The sequence below is a fragment of the Nymphaea colorata genome, unplaced genomic scaffold, assembly GCF_008831285.2.
Source record: "Nymphaea colorata isolate Beijing-Zhang1983 unplaced genomic scaffold, ASM883128v2 scaffold0001, whole genome shotgun sequence".
NCBI lineage: Eukaryota > Viridiplantae > Streptophyta > Magnoliopsida > Nymphaeales > Nymphaeaceae > Nymphaea > Nymphaea colorata.
Window position 1 is genome coordinate 744240 of NW_022204507.1, and position 22744 is coordinate 766983.

Consider the following 22744-nt stretch of genomic DNA (forward strand, 5'->3'; position numbering starts at 1 on the left):
ATTCTTGCACCTAATGAGTTCATTGTTCCCCCTTCCTGTATATCTTCTTTCGATGATGCATTTGCAGGTATACCTTCTGCAACTCTAACTTGGCTTCTAGATTATGGTGTCTCACATGACATCAAATGGGGCCATTCGAAGTAATTGTCATCCTTGTTCTGCATTTTTTAAGATTGTGAATGGTTCTTTCATGTCTATAATCAAATCAGGTTCAATCACTCCCAATTCTTATCCTAAGAGCAAACTACAGGTTGATGATGTGTATCATGTTCTCTCACTTATTGTGAACTTAATTTCTATTGGTCAAATTACTAAGCAAAACCATATTGTCACTTTTTCTCCAGTGGATTGTGTTGTGCAGGACCAACAGTCTGAAAAGAAAATTAGAATTAACCATAGAAGATGTGATTTATGCTATCTTGATTTGGCTAGACATGAGTTCGATTATGAGAGACAAGAATGGGGTATATGTATCAGTAAGAGTTGAATCAATGCTATGGCATCAATGACTAAGAAATGTCTCAACATCTAGATTGAAACATATTTTGGAACTTTTTGATGATTCCAGGATTGTGTCTGATGTGAAAAATTGTCAAATTGTAGACTTGCAAAGACTCATGCATTACCTTTTTGTCCGAGAGAAATTGAATTAGTAAAACCATTTGACTTGATACAATCAGACATTTGGAGCCATCTCCCATTTTGTCAAAGGAGGAATCGGTTTATTTTGTAACCTTTATAGATTATTGTACTAGGTTTACTTGGATATTTTTTATGAGAAATAGAAATGAACTTTATGATATATTTGAAAGGTACTGTGCTATGGTTGAAACTCAGTTCTCAACTAATATCAAAATCTTACGTTCATATTTAGAGGGAGAATACATTAGTCAGATATTTGAAAATAATTTGTAGAAGCAATGTATGTCATGTCAAAAATCTTGTTCTTATACACCTGAACAAAATGAAGATGCTGAAAGAAAAATAGACACATACTTGAGGCTATTAAATTTCTTCTTTTTGCTATAATGTTCTGAAGAGCTATTGGGCTGATGTAGTTTGTATGGCAATATATCAAATAAATCATATGTCATCAGAAGTCTTAAGTGGAATGTCTCCTTATAAAACATTGTTTGGACATAAGCCAAATTAGAACATGATGAAAGTTTTTGGATTAACTTGCTTTGAACTTGTACCAAAGTAATTAAAAGACAAGCTTTCACCTAGAGCTGCAAAGTATTTTTTTTTTTTTGAGGTTCTCAAAAAATAAAAAAAGTTACAAATGTTATGATCCAATTGAAAGAAAAGTGTGTGTTTCAAGGCATGTAATATTTCATGAGTATGAGCCATATTTTATACAAGAAATGAAAAGATAAAGAATTGTGATGTAGATCTATCCTTTCTAATGACAAATCCCTTAAGAGTATAAGATTGAAAATGAAGAAAGTCAGCCAAAAAGTATAAGAGGAAGCTCTCATGATAATTCTAAAAAAGGCAATGACATAAGCCAAGTCTATCAAAGAAGAAAAAAATACATTATTCATGTGCCTTTTCTTGAACAATCTAAACCATTTGAAGAAGGACCCAATGAGACCAATTCTGATCTGACTTCTTCTATTGATCTTGAACCTCCGATTCATGGAGAAAATTCCTCCTCATCCTCATCCCACATGGCTCCTTTTCCTTCTCAAGTATGTCATAGTGCAAGAGTCTCAATTCCTCCCTCTTGCTTGGTTTCTTATGATTCTTTTTCTCCCAAACATCGTCGTCACCTTGTCTTGGTTCATTCTTATGATGAGCTTGAGTCTTATGAGGAAGCAACATCTAAGGAGGAATGGCAACTTGCTATGTTTGAGGAATTGAATGCCCTAAAAAGAATGAAAGTTTGGGACTTGGTGAAACTTTTTCCATAGAAGAATGTTGTGGGTTGTAAGTGGGTATTTAAAATTAAGACAAAGGCAGATGGATCAATTATACATTACAAGGCAAAATTAGTTGCAAAAAGCTGCAACAAATAATTTGGAATAGATATTTAAAGACATTTGCTCCAACTGCTCATATGACCATTATTGTAACTCTTTTTGCAGTTGCTTTAGCTAGACAAGGGAATCTATGGTAGCTTGATGTAAATAATGTGTTTTTGATTGGAGATTTAGATAAAGAAGTCTCTATGCAGCTTCTTCAAAGTGTGTAAATTTGAAGAGAGCTCTATATGGGCTAAAACAAGCCTCAAGGGCTTGGTTTGAAAAGTTTAGTTCAACAATTAAAGAAATTGGAGTTAGTCAAAGTTTTCATGATCTAGCTTTGTTTGTATCTCCCACAGGAAAAGGAAAATGTTGTTATTTTGTGATGTTAATGGTATAATTATTGCAGGCAATGATTTCAAACTTATTAATGAAACAAAGAAGAAATTAGCATAAATCTTTGAAATGAAGGATATGAGATTTCTAAGGTACTTCTTGGGTCTTGAGGTTGCCTACTCAAAAAGGGGTTTGTTTCTATCCCAACATAATATGCAATTGATGTGGTGACTAAGGCTAGACTATATGATGAAAAGAAGAAAATAGCTTCACCTATAAAGGCAAATGTGAAACTAAAGCCTTGTGAAGGGAATGAATTGAAAGACTCAACTGTTTATAGACAACTTGTTGGCAGTCTGATTTATGTCACTATTTTTAGGTTTGACATAAGATATGCAGTTTATGTGGTTAGTCAGTTTATGAATGCACTCAGATCAATACATTTAGTTGCCTTCTTGAGGAGATATATAAGAGATATTATGGACTATGGCATGTTTTTTTCATCATCTAAATTTGAAGACCTTATGGGCTTATTGTGATGCCGATTTTGGTGGATCAATTCATGACAGAGTATCCACAATATGATTTTGCATTTTTCTTGACAATTCTAGATCTCTTGAAAGAGCAAAAAACAACAAAGAGTGGCTTTATCTACAGCTGAAGCTAAATATAGGGCTATGGCTCAAATGACAAGTGACATGATCTGGATAAGGTGGCTGCTAAATGAGATTGGGGTTTCGGTTGTCAACAAGACTATGTTGATGTGTGTCATTATAAGTGTTGTTCATATTGCCAAAAATAAAGAGTTTAATGAAAGAGCTAAACATATTGAGATTGATTGTCATTTTACAGAAAAAGCATATGAAGAAGGATTAATATCTCTAGAACATATAAGGACTGAAGATTAAGTTGTTGATATAGTTACAAAAAACCTGTCACCATCTAAGTTTAGAAATTTTGTTGGCGAACTTGCTATGATCTCTCTTAATCATGCCAAGTTTGAGGGGGAGTGTTAAAGTTTATAGGTCTAATTCTGCTCATATCAGTCAAAGTCTATTTATGTTGTCCTTATTGTAATATGGTTTAACTTAGTTTGTAGTTTTACCCTCAAAAGTGAGGTTAGTCTTTTATTAACTAAGGGTAGTCGTGTATTTTACTGTCTTTAGAAGAGTATTAGTTAGGGTTTTGTTCCCTATTGCTAAAAACTTTCTCTTTTACACAAGAAGAGAATGACGTGAAGAATATTGTTGCTGTTGATGTACTCATGCAGATTGAAATAACTTGTTTTCTATGTTTGGGTTTGTTGGATTTAACACCTTTTAGGTAATCCTTCTTGAATTTTTACTACATAACCAATAACCCATTTAGCATATTCAGCTAAGTGACTATTGACTAACTGATTCAGATGAGTTTCATCATTCATGGTGGATCTAATGACCTTTTTTCTAATCATATTTAGATTAATTCCTTTATTTTAATTATCAATAATTATTACTTTTTAAAGTTTCATAATGAATGCTCAGTTGGAATATATGATTACCTCTTCAACTCATTTCTCATTATGTTTTTGGGAGTTATTGCCTATTGATCAATGCTATTTTTATTTAATGTTTATAGTATGGTAAATAAAGGAAAGGGAATTGCTAATTCTCTTGCATAAACAAGTTCTACTTATGCATCAGTAATGACATTTGATGCGCTTACATATAAAAGAAAGCAAAAACTACTGGTGGTGGTGGAAATGTTGCATTTGTGAGTTCTTTTGTAGTAAAAAATTCAAAGGATCACATACAAAGAGGGAAATTACACTTAAAATTGAAGGCCACCGTGTTCATGTGTGCAAGGATATTACACATGAAAATTTGAACCAATAGAAGAAGGAACAAGAGTTTATAAAAAAAAAGTATTCCCTCATCTGGTTACATTAATATTCCGCTCATACTTTCATGTGACTCTTATAAAAAAAGTATTCCCTCATCTGGTTATATTAATATTCTGCTCATACTTTCATGTGATAGTGAGGTGTACACTAGCTAGACATCAGAAAACAATTAAGAAGTCATTAGGTTTGCAGCAAAGGCTAGCTAGAATTAAATAAAAAAGTAAGAACATTTTTTTCTAGTTGCATAACATTTAATGCAGTTAGGAAGGGTGAAGGATTTGGTCACTTCTCTTACAAATTGCAACTTGTCAAAATATGTTCCACCAAGTTCAGAAAATGTTTGAATTATCATACTTCAACAAGAGAAGAATTGTGTAGAAAAATTGTAAGAATATCAGAAGTTTGCATAGGAACAACATGAAATTTCAATTGTATCTTATGGTTGGATATATATTCAAAGATGCCCACTTCTTAGTTTCATTGCAACTTCAACCAATGGACCAATTTTTTTAAGAGCAATAAAAGTATTAATCAAATATAAAAATGTCAAGTATTTGAAATGACTATTTGTAAAGTTGATTGAAGAATTTGGAAAGAATAATGTTGTCCAAATAGTTACAAACATTACACATGTATATAGAGCTGCTGGTATTGTAAAGGAATAGGAATATCCACACATCTTCTGGACATTGTGTGTAGTTCATAGATAAAATTTGACAGTAAAAAGTATAACCAATCTGCCAAACAATAAGCAAGATTTTTATGCTTATGAATTGTGTTCATAGTTTGAAGGCTTCGAAAAAGATGTTAGCAACATTGGAAACTTCATATTTAACCATCAGCATGCATTTTCATTTTATAATAAGAATGTTGATATGAAGCTGCTAAAAGTTTTAGAAATACATTTTGCTTCTGGTAATCACAGTAAAAAGAATAAAGAATGTTAAAAATTGCACTAGTCAATATGGTAATAGATGACTATTGGAATTTCTATCATGTTGATGATGACATTACTTTGAAGTATTTTGAATTCACAAATTTTCAACAATGTTTCCATAATCACCCCAAAATTTTCAAAACGATTACATTCAATATATTTTAAACATTTTATGATGAATTTACAACAAATTTAAAGGATTTTTTGCCTCAAATGCTTGAATTTCCCTTGATTTTGATTAATTTTTCCTCTATTTTGATTGTCCAATTATATATGACACACATTATGATTAAATTTTAGACCTTGGACCCAAGCCAGACTATAATTTAGACATATTTTATAATTCAGAAAAAAAATATAGAATTTTAAATCAAAACCTTGATCCAATTCCCAATTTCAAACCCATTTGATTCAAATCCAAGTCTTGATCCATTTTAGCTCCAGTCCACGTCGAAAATCCAAAATTTAGATCCATGTCCTTGCAGGAATCATAAACTAGATCTAATTCAATGTTTCTATCTCAATCCAGATCCAACTACGAGATCTAGATCCAACTATGTTATTCATGTCACACCCCAACCTTTTAACCCACAAACCCTTTTTTTTTTTCTAAACATAAAGCATCGAAGTGTGACTACCCAACAATTCAAAAAGACGATGAGCCAAGCAATTCAAAACAATGGGGCGAACTTTCATTTATATAACCATTTTGTTTCATACAAATTCACATCTATGTGCATGACCAAAATGCCCCAAAATCATAACATTGATGCCTAACAAAAAGAAGACATCAGTAAAACCAAAACATGACGCGCCGACACTACAAACGACAATATCAAAACCTCCCCAATAGGACGTGAGTGAAGCCATCTGCTCAACCTGTTGCCCCAGGTCTGCCAAAACCTGAAAAAGAAAACAACTGAAAGCTCAGCCTTCGCAGTATGGCAACCAGCCAGGAAAATGACAAACTCTCTCAAGTAAGGCTCAAATAAAAGAACAAATGTCAACCCATCTATCGTCATGTCGTGGTTGAGTACGGCGACACGTAAAAGCCACTTGATGGTCACACTAACACAACATCGGTCACATGCGAAGCATGCTTAAACATAACACTTGCATTCATATCAATCACATATACGTAAATCACATGCATTCTATCAAACACATTACATTTTCATTAACTTTAGTGCATTAACAGTTCCTGTGGGTGCAACACAGGCACGTCAATCACCTCTTTGAAAAACTTAGCCAATCCACAGAGAGTAGTCTCAATCTGCGATTGGCTCGTAGCTGTCCTATGCAATTATCATTCTATGATGCTTTCTAACGCACAAGTGGGGTCGAGGAGACACTCGACTTGATACCCCGCCTCATCTGTCCTAAACAGATATCAATTCTAGCATGCACATGCCAATGCATAGCAATTTCAAAACGAATGACTAATAATCTTTCTAACCCATTCATATCATGTAAGCAACATACATATACTCATTCACAAAACAGTCAATCAATTAACATCACAATCCTAGGATCCCTTGATCCTAGGAGCACCCAATCACACATTTGCCCCAGGCAGGAATTGGCCTAGAAAGTTGCCATACCTGTGGCGCGCTCACCAAATTCTTCAAAATACCTCAAGCTTCGAACTCAAGGTCGACGGGATGTGCCCGGTGCACCTGCAAACATAAACAAGAATAAGGTTTCTACTAGATACCTACACCATTCAAATAGAAACGAACAGATACAAAAATAAAATCCTTGAGGCACGTGTCGTCGCCTCAAGAGGGTGTCGACAGGTAGTGTCGACTAACAAGCTCTCCAATAGGCCTCCTCCTTTACGTCTTGACGTTGCCTCGAAAAATCAAAGCTTTCAACCATCAATCAATCCATCACTAATTCCTTCCTCAATAACGTTCTTTAAGTAAGACATCAACCCCAAGTCACGTCCCAATATGTATATTTCCCTAATTAACTTCACGATACACCCGTTCACCGAAGTTTGTGCTACACTCCCTAAGACGGTTCCAAAACTTCCCCACAACCTCACAATCTCTACAATGTTTCCTTAAAGCTTCGAAAATTAATCCATCATGCTCAAACGATCATCACACACATGAATCATCGTTTCTCCATCATAACCCCCCCATTGTCCCCAAAAGCAAAATCGCTAACATGCATCCCAAAACATCAATTCTAAGCCCTAGCATGCACAAACAATAATTATACATGCTCTAAAAGATAATATTCAATAATTTGGGCTTGATTAGGTCTCGCTCACCCTAAATCAAAAATCTGAACTGCTGCAACGCCTCCGACAGTCACCTCAAACGATCAATCGGTCCCCGAACGGCAAAAATCGTGCTAAACCTCCACCACCAACACTGCCTACTCGCTGCTAGGAGGGGAAAAACACGTTTCCCAAGCTAGAATCCTAACAAACAAAGCTGAAAACCGTGAGGGAGTGCTCGATCGGGATAAGGGGAAAAACAATTAGAAAAAAAATGGGGAGAACGAGCTCACTTAGGGTACGTGAGGCAAGGGAAGATAGAGAGAGAGAGGTTCGGACAGAAAAAGGGAAGAAGGGCAGTGAGGGGAGAGGACGGGAGAGAAGAGAGAGTCGGTGGGAGAGTAAGGAGAGGGATCGTGCGGGAGAGGGCTATCGGAAAGGGGAAAGAGAGGGGCGAGGGAGAGGAAGAGAGAGAGAGAGAGAGAGAGAGAGAGCATTCGATAGGGAGGGCAAAGGAACATGAGAGTGGTGGAGAAGGGAAACAAAGAACGAGAGAGGGAGAGAGTTTTACCCAAGCGCCGCCGTCGCCGCTGCCACCTCCGTCACCGTCGCCGATCTAGCCACCACCACACCGACCGCCACTCTCCTCCCTCTGCGCTGTCACGGGAGACTACCAGGAGATGACGAAGAAGGAAGGGAAAGGTGAGGGAGAAGGGCCTCGCGTCGGGCTCCTTACGCGAGTGGGGGTCGGGTCCGGGTCTGGACCCTAACTCGACTCGACCCACCAAACCAACGAGCGTTACATCCTACCCTCCTAAAAAGAAAATTTCGTCCTCGAAATTTAGCTCATACCTCAATGCAAGAACAAGTGTGGATATTGCTTTGGCATGTCCTCCTCATGCTCCCATGTACTCTCCTTCAACCCATGGTACTGCCATTCCACTTTCACTAAAGGAATCCTCTTAGTGCGAAGCACTTGCTCTCGATGATCCACAATTCTAATGGGCTGTTCTTCCATTGTCAAATCATCTTGTACTAGAATACCTTGAAAATCAATCACATGTGTTGGATCGGGTACGTATTTTTGAAGCATGGAAACATGGAAAACGTCATGAACATGACCCAAGTCAGGTGGTAGTGCCAATCTGTATGCCACCACTCCAATCTTCTCTAATATCTCAAAAGGTCCTACGAACCTCGGGCTCAATTTTCCCTTCGCACCAAAGCGAAAAACACCCTTAGTAGGAGAAATCTTTAAAAACACATGATCACCCACCTTAAAAGCCAATTCTCTATGACGAATGTTAGCATAACTTTTCTTTCTACTCTGAGCAGTCAACAACTTTTTCCGTATCAATTTCACTTGGTCGGTGTAGTGCTGCAATACCTAAGGGTTTTCGATCTTACCATCACCTAATTCGGTCCAACAAGCTGGTGATCTGCACGGTCTTCCATACAAAGCCTCAAAAGGTGTCATCCCAATACTAGAGTGGTAACTGTTATTGTAAGCAAATTCTGCTAGTTTCACATGTTTGTCTCATTCTCCTTTCCACTCTAAGACACATGCACGCAACATGTCTTCTAAGGTCTGAATAGTCCTCTCTGATTGCCCATCAGTTTGGGGATAGAATGCTGTGCTCATCTTAAGCTTGGTACCCAAAGCTCTCTGTAATTGCCCCCAAAACCTAGAGGTAAAACGCGGATCTCGATCCGAAATGATAGACTTTGGCACTCCATGCAACCTCACTATCTCGCCAATATACAACTCTGCGAGACTTTCCAATGATTGACTGATTCTGATAGGCAGAAAGTGAGCAGACTTCGTAAGTTGATCAACAAACACCCATATGGCATTCTATTGTCTTTTGGTACGAGGCAACCCAACCACAAAATCCATCGTAATGTCTTCCCATTTCCACACTGGAATATCAATTTTTTGCAACAAGCCTCCTGGCCGCTGATGCTCTGCTTTTACCTGTTGGCAAATTAAGCACTTTGCCACATATTCTACAATTTCACGCTTCATTTCGAGCCACCAAAAATTTCTTCTCATATCTTGAAACATCTTTGTACTGCCCGGGTGAATAGAAAACTTAGATTTGTGAGCTTCATCAAGCAACAGACGCTTCACCCCTTCATCTCTAGGAACCCATAATCTCTGGCGAAACCGCAATGACCCATCTTCATCTTGATGCCAATGAGAACCTGTCTTCTTGCTTTCTTCCATGTTCTTAGCAAACTCTGGATCTTCCTTTTGTTTTATTACAAGTTCTTCCATCGAAGGATGCCGAATCAAGGCCATCATCATTGCCTTGTTCTCATCACAAATGTAAGGCTGCTAAGCTATCACATCTTGCAATAATGTCCAAGAACGAGTCAACATACTGCACATTGTCGCCTTGGCATGCCTGCTCAACGCATCTGCCACCACATTCCCCTTGCCTGGATGATACGATATGGTGAAATCATAATCCTTTAAATATTCGGTCCATCTTTTTTGCCTCAAGTTGAGATCTCTTTGCGAGGATATATACTTCAAGGACTTGTGATCTGTAAACACCTCGAATGTTGCACCATAAAGATAGTGTCTCCACATCTTCAATGCGAACACAACTACTCCCAACTCCAAATCATGAGTGGGATAGTGTTGCTTATGGGCCTTCAACTGCCTTGATGCATAAGCCACTACACGGCCATGATGCATCAACACACAACCATATCTGATCCCCGAAGCATCAGTGTACACCACAAAACCAGAATGACCTGATGGAAGCGTCAAAATAGAGGCAGTAGTAAGCTTGACCTTCAGAGTTTGAAAACTCTTCTCACACTCTTCATTCCACACAAACTTCACTCCTTTTCTCAATAGCTTAGTCATGGGCGTAGCTATTTTCGAAAAGTCTTGTATGAACCTGCGATAGTATCATGCCAATCCTAAAAAGCTTCTAACCTCAGTTACACTGCAGGGTGTTCTCCAGTCCTGAACAGCTGACACCTTAGCCGGATCGACGGATACTCCATCCTTCGAGATCACATGACCCAGAAAGTTTACCTTCTCTAACCAAAATTCATATTTTGAGTATTTGGCATAAAGCTTATGCTTGTGCAAAAGACCCAACACACTTCTCAAGTGGTCTCTGTGCTCCGCCTCACTCTCTGAGTACACCAAAATATCATCAACAAACACAATAACAAAACGATCCAAGAACTCTTGGAAAACCCGATTCATGAGGTCCATGAACGCTGCGGGAGCATTAGTCAACCCAAAAGGCATGACCCTGAATTCATAATGTCCATACCTTGTTCGAAAAGCAGTCTTAGAAACATCTTCCTCCCGTATCAATAGTTGATGGTAGTCTGTCCTCAGATCGATCTTAGAGAAAACCTTTGCATTCTTAAGCTGATCAAACAAGTCTTCAATTCTTGGAAGTGGATACTTATTCTTGATGGTGACTTGATTCAACATACGATAATCTATACACAAGTGCATAGTCCCATCTTTCTTTTTCACAAACAATACAGGTGCTCCCCAAGGAGACACACTAGGTCGAATGAAGCCCTTATCTAAGAGTTCCTGCAGTTGCTTCTTCAACTCTTCTAACTCTGCTGGTGCCATACGGTAGGGTGCCTTAGAAATAGGAGTTGTCCCTAGTAACAACTCTATCTTGAACTCCACTTCTCGAGTTGGAGGCAAACTCGACAATTCCTCAGGAAACACATCAGGATACTCACTCACCACGGCAACATCCTGCAATTTCATCCGTTCAGCCTCATTGATCAACACATTGACCAAGAAGGCAACGCTTCCACTTTCTATCCATCGCTTAGCCTTCAATGCAGACACCAATATCTTATCAGTTCGATTGGCCCTACGAGCATGAAATTCCACAGGCTGCATCTCATTAGTCAACATCTGTATCTGCTTCTTCCTGCAATCTATCATGGCATAATGCGCATACAACCAATCCATACCCAAAATCACATCAAACTCACTGAGACCTAGGATCACCAACTGTGCGGGTAGGTGAAGTTGATGGATTTCCACGTCCACATCAGGAAGATACTCACGACACGACTCTTGAGCATGCATCGGGCTAACAACTTTTAAAACATACGGCATTCTTCTAGCCGACACTTCTAGTGAGGTAGCAAATCAACTAGATATAAAAGAATGTGTTGCTCCTGCTTCAAATAACACTCTAGCAATATGAGAACTGACAAGTAAAGTACCTTCAACGAGGTCGTGTGCCTGAAGCTCCTCCACAGTAGTAGCGTAGACACGTCCAGACGTCTGTCATGCGCTAGAAGAACCGGCTTCAGGCTTCTTCAATTCTCTTTCTTTCTTCAACGGGCAATCCTTGATAAAGTGTCTCATACCTCCGCAGTGTAAACAAGCCCCAGTCACCCAATAGCACGGCTTCCCGGGGTGGACACGGGAACAAGTGGGGCACTTCTGAGAAGTCGGAGTGGCCACTGAACCCTGTGTGGCCTCACTATGGGTAGGCTGGTTCCCTCTGAAAGTTCGGTCATCCCGCCTCTCATAAGGCCTTGTCCTGCCCGCAAAGTGTTGGCGCTTTACCTGTGTCCGTCCACCTTGTGAATGCTGGCCTGCTTTCTTCTGATGATCCTTCTGTGTCCTTACCCAATCTTCTTATATGCATCGTGCCATTGTAACTGCCTCATCCAAGTCACGAGGTCTGCTTGTCAACACTTTGCTTCGTAGTCCATCTCGCAGCCCACGCACAAACTTGCCCGCTCTGGCCTCATCTGTAGTGTAAAGGTGTGGGCAATACACCTCCAAGTGCCGATATCTCGTAATGTACTCTTCTAAGCTCGACTGATTATGCTGCAAATCTAGAAATTCTTGCATTTTCTTGTCTCTGGCATACACTGGAAAGTATGTGCTGAAGAAGGAATCTCTAAACTGCTTCCATGAGATTGACCCTTGGCCAGCAAACCGAATCTCACTAGTTGATTGCCACCAATTCTTGGCATCACCCTTCAACGAATAGGAGTCATAGTTCACTCTATCTTCTTTTGGCACCTTCAAAAGCCCAAAAATACGTTCAACCTCTTCAATCCAGTCCTTTGCCTTGTCATGACTGCCCCCTCCTGAAAAGATATGCGGCTGCATCGTCATAAACTGCTGATAAGACACTGTCGTTGCCTTCTCCCGAACTGGAGCACTGGTGTCCCCCGAAGGATATGCATTACTCCTCTGATTACCGACCATAGACTGCATTAACGTGGTCAGCGTCTGCAACATGGTCAGCAATATAGTCTGCTGATCCACTGGCGGAGTCTGTCTCGGTGGGGTTTGGGCACCCCCACCTAGCTAGGCATACTGGGGCTCTGACGCACTGTCACCCCGCGGAGTATGCGCATCAGAATGGGTTGGGCTAGATTCTCTATGTGCCTCTGAAGACGGCCCAGCTCGCTTCTTACCCCTACGATGATATTCCATCTGTACAAACAAGATCCTTTATTCTCAAATCATGACCAATACCAAACTCACAAGTCAAATCACAACGTGCATTAGCACGAAGTTCAAAACATAGATCACATTACATACTTATACTTGAAAAATCAAAACTACAATAACCAACTAATCAAACAAATGCGTACCTGGGCAACACGGCTTCACAGATAGGTTTTAACTCACATCCATAATGGGGTTTGCCATGGCTTTGATACCAAAACTGTCACACCCCGATCTTTTGACCCACAAACTCTTTTTTTTTCTAAACATAAAGCATCGAGGTGTGACTACCCAACAATTCAAAAAGATGATGAGCCAAGCAATTCAAAACAATGAGGTGAACTTTCATTTATATAACCATTTTGTTTCATACAAATTTACATCTATGTGCATGACCAAAATGCCTCAAAATCATAACATTGATGCCTAACAAAAGAAGACATCAATAAAACCAAAACATGACGCGTCGGCACTACAAACGACAATCCCATAACCTCCCCAATAGGACGTGAGTGAATCCATCTGCTCAACCTGTTGCCCCGGGTCCGCCAAAACCTGAAAAAGAAAACAACTGAAGGCTCAGCCTTCGCAGTATGGCAACCAGCCAGAAAAATGCCAAACCTTCTCAAGTAAGGCTCAAATAAAAGAACAAATGTCAACCCATCTATCGTCATGTCGTGGCTGAGTACGACGACACGTAAAAGCCACTTGATGGTCACACTAACACAACATCGGTCACATGCGAAGCATGCTTAAACATAACACTTGCATTCATATCAATCACGTATACGTCAGTCACATGCATTCTATCAAACACATTACATTTTCATTAACTTTAGTGCATTAACAGTTCCTGTGGGTGCAACACAGGCACGTGCACACCGCGGGCGGCCTATAGCCGAGAGACAATCCCCATGGTGGCCCATAACAGTATGGATCCATTTCACCCGCTGTAGCGGTAGAGCACTCATCCCTGGATGTGTGAAGTCCAAGGTGAGATACTCAGCCTTCCCTAGGACACCCAGGTTGGGAAGGCGGGAGCCCAACGCTCCAAGCACAACACACAACAGAACCCTGGGGCCTTGCACCGCCTGCGCTCTGACAGGCGAGACCAGTAGCAAACAAGGGGGACGTCTCCCAAACACATAGCCACATCCCACGGGCCTCACATCTCTTAGTTATTCATTCTTATCATTATAGTTACACATTCACAAGATGACTGACTAGCACATGAGGCTAGTACACTTCACGAGTGCACCCACACCTCCGATTACCTCCACATGAGGTCTATACATACAGTAACAATCATTGCTAGCCGTCATATCATACGGGTACAACTACCCTCCAAAACATCCATTCGCATCATTGCCCATGGCAATGGATATGCAACAACATACACATTCATATCAATCATCACATCTATCCTCACATCAATCACGTCAATCACCTCTTTGAAAAACTTAGCCAATCCACAGAGAGTAGTCTCAATCTGCGGTTGGCTCATAGCTGTCCTATGCAATTATCATTCTATGATGCTTTTTAATGCACAATTGGGGTCGAGGAGACACTCGACTCGATATCCCGCCTCATTTGTCCTAAACAGATATCAATTCTAGCATGCACATGCCAATGCATAGCAATTTCAAAACGAATGACTAATAATCTTTCTAACCCATTCATATCATGTAAGCAACATACATATACTCATTCACAAAACAGTCAATCAATTAACATCACAATCCTAGGATCCCTTGATCCTAGGAGCACCCAATCACACATTTGCCCCAGGCAGGAATTGGCCTAGAAAGTTGCCATACCTGTGGCGCGCTCACCAAATTCTTCAAAATACCTCAAGCTTCGAACTCAAGGTCGACGGGATGTGCCCGGTGCACCTGCAAACATAAACAAGAATAAGGTTTCTACTAGATACCTACACCATTCAAATAGAAACGAACAGATACAAAAATAAAATCCTTGAGGCACGTGTCGTCGCCTCAAGAGGGTGTCGACAGGTAGTGTCGACTAACAAGCTCTCCAATAGGCCTCCTCCTTTACGTCTTGACGTTGCCTCGAAAAATCAAAGCTTTCAACCATCAATCAATCCATCACTAATTCCTTCCTCAATAACGTTCTTTAAGTAAGACATCAACCCCAAGTCACGTCCCAATACGTATATTTCCCTAATTAACTTCACGATACACCCGTTCACCGAAGTTTGTGCTACACTCCCTAAGACGGTTCCAAAACTTCCCCACAACCTCACAATCTCTACAATGTTTCCTTAAAGCTTCGAAAATTAATCCATCATGCTCAAACGATCATCACACACATGAATCATCGTTTCTCCATCATAACCCCCCCATTGTCCCCAAAAGCAAAATCGCTAACATGCATCCCAAAACATCAATTCTAAGCCCTAGCATGCACAAACAATAATTATACATGCTCTAAAAGATAATATTCAATAATTTGGGCTTGATTAGGTCTCGCTCACCCTAAATCAAAAATCTGAACTGCTGCAACGCCTCCGACAGTCACCTCAAACGATCAATCGGTCCCCGAACGGCAAAAATCGTGCTAAACCTCCACCACCAACACTGCCTACTCGCTGCTAGGAGGGGAAAAACACGTTTCCCAAGCTAGAATCCTAACAAACAAAGCTGAAAACCGTGAGGGAGTGCTCGATCGGGATAAGGGGAAAAACAATTAGAAAAAAAATGGGGAGAACGAGCTCACTTAGGGTACGTGAGGCAAGGGAAGATAGAGAGAGAGAGGTTCGGACAGAAAAAGGGAAGAAGGGCAGTGAGGGGAGAGGACGGGAGAGAAGAGAGAGTCGGTGGGAGAGTAAGGAGAGGGATCGTGCGGGAGAGGGCTATCGGAAAGGGGAAAGAGAGGGGCGAGGGAGAGGAAGAGAGAGAGAGAGAGAGAGCATTCGATAGGGAGGGCAAAGGAACATGAGAGTGGTGGAGAAGGGAAACAAAGAACGAGAGAGGGAGAGAGTTTTACCCAAGCGCCGCTGCCTCAGCCGCCGTCGCCGCTGCCACCTCCGTCGTCGTCGCCGATCCAGCCACCACCACACCGACCGCCACTCTCCTCCCTCTGCGCTGTCATGGGAGACCACCAGGAGACGACGAAGAAGGAAGGGAAAGGCGAGGGAGAAGGGCCTCGCGTCGAGCTCCTTACGCGAGTGGGGGTCGGGTCCGGGTCTGGACCCTAACTCGACCCGACCCGCCGAACCAACGAGCGTTACAATTCAAATCCAAACATGTGCTTCTAGATCCATTCTGACCTTTTGATCCAAATCCAGATATGAGCCCTAGATCTATTTCCAAATCCAAGTCCATATTTGAGATCCACATTCATTGCTTATACACATTTCTAGCTCCAAAGTTCCAACATTGACATGCTTTGATATTTAGATCTTGTTGTGGATACAAATCCAAGTCACAAACCTTTTCCAAGCCCAAAGATCAAGACATTATGGTCATTTTCTAAAACACCTTTGATTTTTTGTTCAAAATTCTCAAAATACTGTTGAATTTTCTAAGATATCCTTGAATTTTCCAAAATGCCATTGTTTTTCTTCAAATATCCTTTATTTTTTCAAAAGTACCCTTATTTTTATAAAAAAAATTCAAAATACTATTTTCTCTCTCCAAATGGCCCACAGTTGATGTGGAAGGCTGAAAATTGGCACGATCATGCTGTAACTAGCACTAAGGAGCATTTTGCCTCGAAGAGCTAAAGAGCCTCATCTACACCAAATCCTTACCTTGAAGGTACGTAGATCTTTATTTTTTCCACATTTTTGTTATCTTTCCCTTTCATGGTGAGTAGGTGAAGGTCTTAGAGTCTCCCCAGAGCTAATGGTCTTCCTTAGAGCTCCGGGAGCATGAATAAAGCAAGTTTTTTCCTTCATTCTCTATTTTGATTAGAATCTTTGTCGGTCTCTTTTTAACTCATCATCTTTTTTTATCTCATTTCTCTCTTTTAACTAGTTTTTCTTTCATATTTTTAACTTCTCTCTCACTTATTTTTAACTTTTCTCTCTCCCATTTTGACTTTTTTATTTTCTCATTTTAATGTTTCTCTTTCTCCCTCTTCTCTCTTTTCTCTCTCTCTCTCTCTCTCTCTCTTTTGTCTTTCTTTTTCTTTTCCTATTTCACTTTCTCTCTCTTAACTAATCTCTCATTTTCCTTTTATTTTTGTCTCTCTTTTTCATTATCTCTTTTTATTGTTTTTCTTTCTCTCTTTATTTATATCCCTATTTCTCTTTCTCCCTCTTCTGTATCTCTTTTTCTCTCGTCTCTTCCTTTTCTTGACTTAGTGGCATCAATGGAATTTAATGGTGTTGAATGTTAGTAAAGGTCCCGAGAAACGCCCTACACAAATATGTACATTGAACTTTACATGAGCATATCATTTTTTATTTTTAAAATGGAAAACCATCCTTCAACATCTTTCACTCTTTGATATCTTTTTAGGCTTCCAATAACCTAAATAAACTTTTAAACAAAACCGATGATAGTTTTACTTCTCGATATGAACGGAAATTAAACTTTGGAACATTCACATGAATGTTTTTCTTTTAGAATTGTCTATCCATTTTGTGTAAATATGCACAAGTATATACACACCATCACTTCGCAAAATATGAATGTGATGATGAGTGCACATCCCATTGAATCCTAAAGAAGTTTTTAATAAATTCTATCTAGGTAGATACCAAAGTATGGTCAAGTCTTAACATTTCTTTAAAATTCATGAGAAACACTTTCTCAAATCAGTGTTTCCTTTTCTATTTCAAAACCTCGCTTTTTACAAATACAACATTTCTTTTTCAAAATCACGTTCTTTTCAAACTTTTGCAATATTATAAAATGTATCCTCTTTTGGCTCTATGATGAATACAAATTACGGTCATCATCCATTTATTTTAAGATCTTATTTTCCAAAATAAGACTTGAAAATCATGCTTTTATAAATGATGATAAGTTGAAGTCTTACTTTACAAAACAAGTAACTTGTAAATTTGTAATCATATTGTTTCAAAACAAAATAAGTTGAAAATTTTGATTTTCAAAACTATCTTCAAGCATATATTCTCTTTTATACTTGATTTCTAATGATAATATTAGAAGTGATCAATTCATTTTAAAGTATCTCCCTTTGAACAATTTATTTGATTTAAGCTTTACACATTTCAAGTTCCTCTTTCTAAGATGACTATCATTCGGAGTTTATTAAAATACTTTTAAGCCCATAGTTGATTAAGAGAATTTAAAGTTCAGCATTTTTGGCATGTCGGGTCGGGATCAGAGTCCAGCCTGCAAAATCCACCCGCGTGAAGAGGAAGGCCCGATGCTGGGCTCACCCTCTTCGTCTCTCTCACTGTTTCGAACGTGGCGCAGAGGAACATGAGGCAAAAGAAGCAGTGGCGGTGCAGAGGTGAAGGGCGGAGGTTCCGAGGTAAGCCCCCCTCGATTTCTCTCTGTTTCTTCTGTCTTCTCCTTCTTTCTTGCCGTTTATTGCATCTTTGTTCTTCTCCCTCTCTGTCCTAAGTTCTTGCGTGGCTCACTCTCATCGTCCCTTGCCCTCTACTCTCTCTCCCACAAGCCTCCTTTGGCCCTTACCATCTCTCAATTTCACCCTCTGCTGTCTCTCTCTTGCCAGTGTTCTTTCACCCTCACCGTGTCTCACCCTCACTCTCTCGTTGTATCCCCCTTCAACCGAGCATTCTCTCACGCACGCTCTCCCTTTCTTTGTTTTTGTTTGTCTTGCCCTGTTTGTTTCTCTCTCCCATGCATTTGTCTTCCCTTAGCTGAACCATTTCTCTCTCAATCGAATGCTCTCTTCTCTCATTAAATTTCTCTTTCGCTTTCTCTTTTGCTCATTCTCACTGTCTTTGATGTCATTGGGTTGGAATGCAGCTAGGGGAACACGTCTTTCCCTTTATATTAGCAAATAGGTCGTGTTGTTGGCAATGGCAACAAATAATCTTTGGTGTTAGTGGTTAGTCGAGAGTCTGGTGTGGCTGTCGAGGACACTACAGCAGCTAGGACTCTAAAAAAGGGTTGACCGAGGCCTAATCGAGCCTATTTTGTCTAATGTTTTTCTTAAGTGCATGAATAATTATTATTTGAGCATGCTAGATTCAAGATTGAATGATATATGATGCATAATAGAGATTTTATTACATGGGAGAAGGTCTATGACTGCTTTGAAGGGGTGATGATCTATATATATTTTGTTCGATATTACGACACATGTGGGAGGGAGCATCAATGTTACCTTGTAGGTTAAATTTACAGCTTGGAGGAAAGACATAACATTTAAGTTATTAACATCTAGATGTACACAAGAGTGCGAAAGAAACACTCTTTTTTGAATGATTTGTTTGATACATGCTATTGCTAGTGAAATAGTAGAGTATAATCTTCAAATTGCTAATGGAGAAGTAAAATTGCAAATGGTGATGCATCAACATGATGTTAAGCATCTATTGAGTGTCTAATTTATTGATGATGCATCTAAGGATGCATTTGATAAGGTTCACCCTTAATGACCTTTCAAATATAGGAAATACTTAAAGAAATATTTTATAGGCTGATTCAACATATCGGCATATGCTTGAATTGATGACCTATGTCTCAATGGTCCTATTTCTTACCGAAACAAATTTTAGAGCAAAAGAAATAAAGAACTTATCGCTTTGAATTTTTGTGTGTGCACTGGACATGTTTAGTAGACCTTGAGCGACATGATTCAAAGTTCGAGGTGATTTTTAGTGTTTGTAGAGATATGCAATAGGTATGGCTGTATTCCAAGCAAATCCCTACTTGGGATGAAATATAGAGTGTGTATTAAGTTTTCAAGTGTGTATTTTTTGGGATCATTGAATCCTATGATTGTGTTTTATTTGAATGATGTGTGGTATAATGTACTCATTGCATTGTAGTTGCATGTGTGAGATTGACTGATTATGATATTGATTTATTGTTTTTAAATTATTACTCGATGACATATGCATGCTAGAAGTTATAAATGCTCAAGGCAAATTTGGTGGAATATTAAGTCGAGTATCCCCTCGACCCCGATTGTGCATTAATGAGCATCTTAACATGATATTTGCTAAGTTTTCATGGTTCGAGACTACTCTTCATGGTTCGTCTAAGTTTTTGTATGATGTGATTGTTATGTTTGATCAATGTGAATGCTATAAGATTTTTGTTTGCATTGTCAATGATTCAATTGAATGAACTTAGCGGGTAAAAGTGCCCATAAAGTATGATCTGACTAGCTAAAGTATTGATTGTATATGTGTCCCTCTTATGGAGGTGAGTTGAGGTATGGGTGCACTTGTAAAGTGAACCAACCTGTGTGCTAGCCGGTTTTATTGCAAATGTATTCTCATAATAATAAGTACAAAAAAAAATTGATGGGAGGCCAGGGTTATGACAATATGTTTGTGATATGTCTTGCTCTCACCACTCAATGCAAGACCCATGATATTGTTGTGTGATGTGCTTGGAGCGTTGGGCTTCTACCTTTCCAACCTAGGTGTCCTAGAGAAGACTTAGCAATTCTCCTTAAAATTCACACATCTATGGATGATTGCTCTATCACTACTGCATGAACGGATCCGTATCGTTTTGGGTCACCACGAGGGTTGTCTCACAACTGTAGGTCACCCGTAGTGTACATACGTCTGTGTTTGCACTCACATGAGCTATCAATTCATTGAATCAAATACAAATGAAATGAATGTAAATGAAGTGAATGCACTTAAATTGAATATAATGTGTGGATTGTGGTTATTGAGAGATTCCTACATATTGTGGAATATGTGAGAGACTCTCATGACAAGTCATATGATTGCATGCATTTATCACGATAGTGATTAAGTCTTTATATGTTAGGCTCCATATTTGAGCTCTTACATTGGAGGCTAAGAGGCTTAGGATTTATCTGATTTGTCGCCATATTGTGAAGGCTAAGTCATCTATTGTTCAGCTTCTTCAAAATTTGGCGGATCTAAAGCAGTAGGTTGATCAGATGGCTCTACTCACATTCTATTAGGGAGATTTTTGGTCTACAGTCGTGCCAACGAGTCACATTTTGTCTCATTGATGTCATGTTTTTTTTTGTTAGATATCGATGTTGAGGTTTTGGGAGCATTTTTGTTATGTGTGTTATTGATAAATATGAAATCATTTTTTATGAATTGAGTTTGCTATATAATGGAATGTTTGCCCCATTATCATTTTGATTTGCATAGCTTTATTTTAAATTGTTGTGTCGTCGCACCTCGACGTGTTATATTTAAAAAAAATTGAGTTTAAAAAGGTCGAGGTGTGATAGAACATTACATTTTAAGCTAAACCTTATCTAAATATCTTCAAAATCTTTCTCAATCTTTTGAAAATTTAATAAACAAGAATATATATATATATATATTGGGATCTTAGGATGACACTTAAAGATGTTGGAATGTGCAAACAAAGGAGGCTAATTGTTACTCAGTTACTCTTAATAAAAGTGTTGAGAATGGTCAAACCTCATACCAAACCAACGAGTGAATCTTTTTTATCTCATTTAAAACCAAAAAACATCTTTTTCTAAAGCACTCTAAAAACCAATATCAATTTTAAAATGCAAACAATTTCATACAACACAAATTGTTATTGCTATTTAGTTGCTAATGAAGTATTAAAATTCACTTTAAGGTCAATAGTAAATCTTTCAATATAGTTTTAAAGTCATAAATACTCACAAAATTAAAGTCTAGTGCATATAGTGAAAAAATTAGTGATTTGAGAAAATGATAAAGTCTTTGTTAGATTTTAATTATTTTTATGAAGAATCTAAGCATGAATTTTATATTTCTTTGGAGCATTGGCTAATGACATGAAAACCGAAATTAAATATCAACAACTTATGAAGTGGAAAAAACAAGTATAAATCAATATCCAAAACTAATATGAGGAATTCATATCATGGTAATAAACTAAATCATGCGAAATGCACGATCAACCAACATTTATCGAATGTGAAAAAGAGACTAATGTGGAAAAACTAAAAATTTCTGAGCAAAAGTCGAAGGTTGTGCTTCAATGGCACTTTAAAAAAAGATGCTTTGTGAAAACTAAATTTTAAGACTAGTTGATTTTTTTTATCGGTACATGAAACTTAATTTATGCGCTTGATTGACAAAAGAAATATAAAGTTACATGTAAAAAACCAAGGGGGAGATAGGGCTAGTTGTTCACGAATCACAATCCTTTAAAAGCGTTGGTTAGTCGAAACTTTCACTATTACCCAAAGATGCTTCAAACAGACATTTTAGGCGCAGACAACGTGTTTTAAGGGTACCACTTATATGTCCTCTAAAGAGGCATTTAATGGCCTTGAATTTTAATTATATAAACAAAATACCACATCAAACTTGAATTGAAATGAAAATTTCAGTTCTGGTTTTCCAATGTATTTGGTAATTTGGAATTTTGATTTCATAATTGAAAATGACATGTTTTGTAAAATATGAATTAAAATGTTAGAATTGATAAACTAAAAACCATCATGACATAGTTTTAAAAAGAAATAAAAAATTCTAAAATTTCAAAATCATAGTTGTCATCCCCTAGGGTAGAACCATAATTCTCGAATTTTGATTTTAAGAATGAGATTATCATTTTGAAATTAAAGTTCTTTGTTAGATGACATAGTTTTCAATTCATAAAAAAAATTAATTCTACAATTCCAAAATTAGCCCCTCAACAAATGAGTGAATTATGTGCTTGTGGGCCTGCAACTTCTAAGGCCGGCGTTATTGGACGTAAATATGGAGATGATATGGAGAGAATAACGTGCTTAATATGAAAAGACGCAAAATGGGCGATAATTTCAGAATATCGGTGTG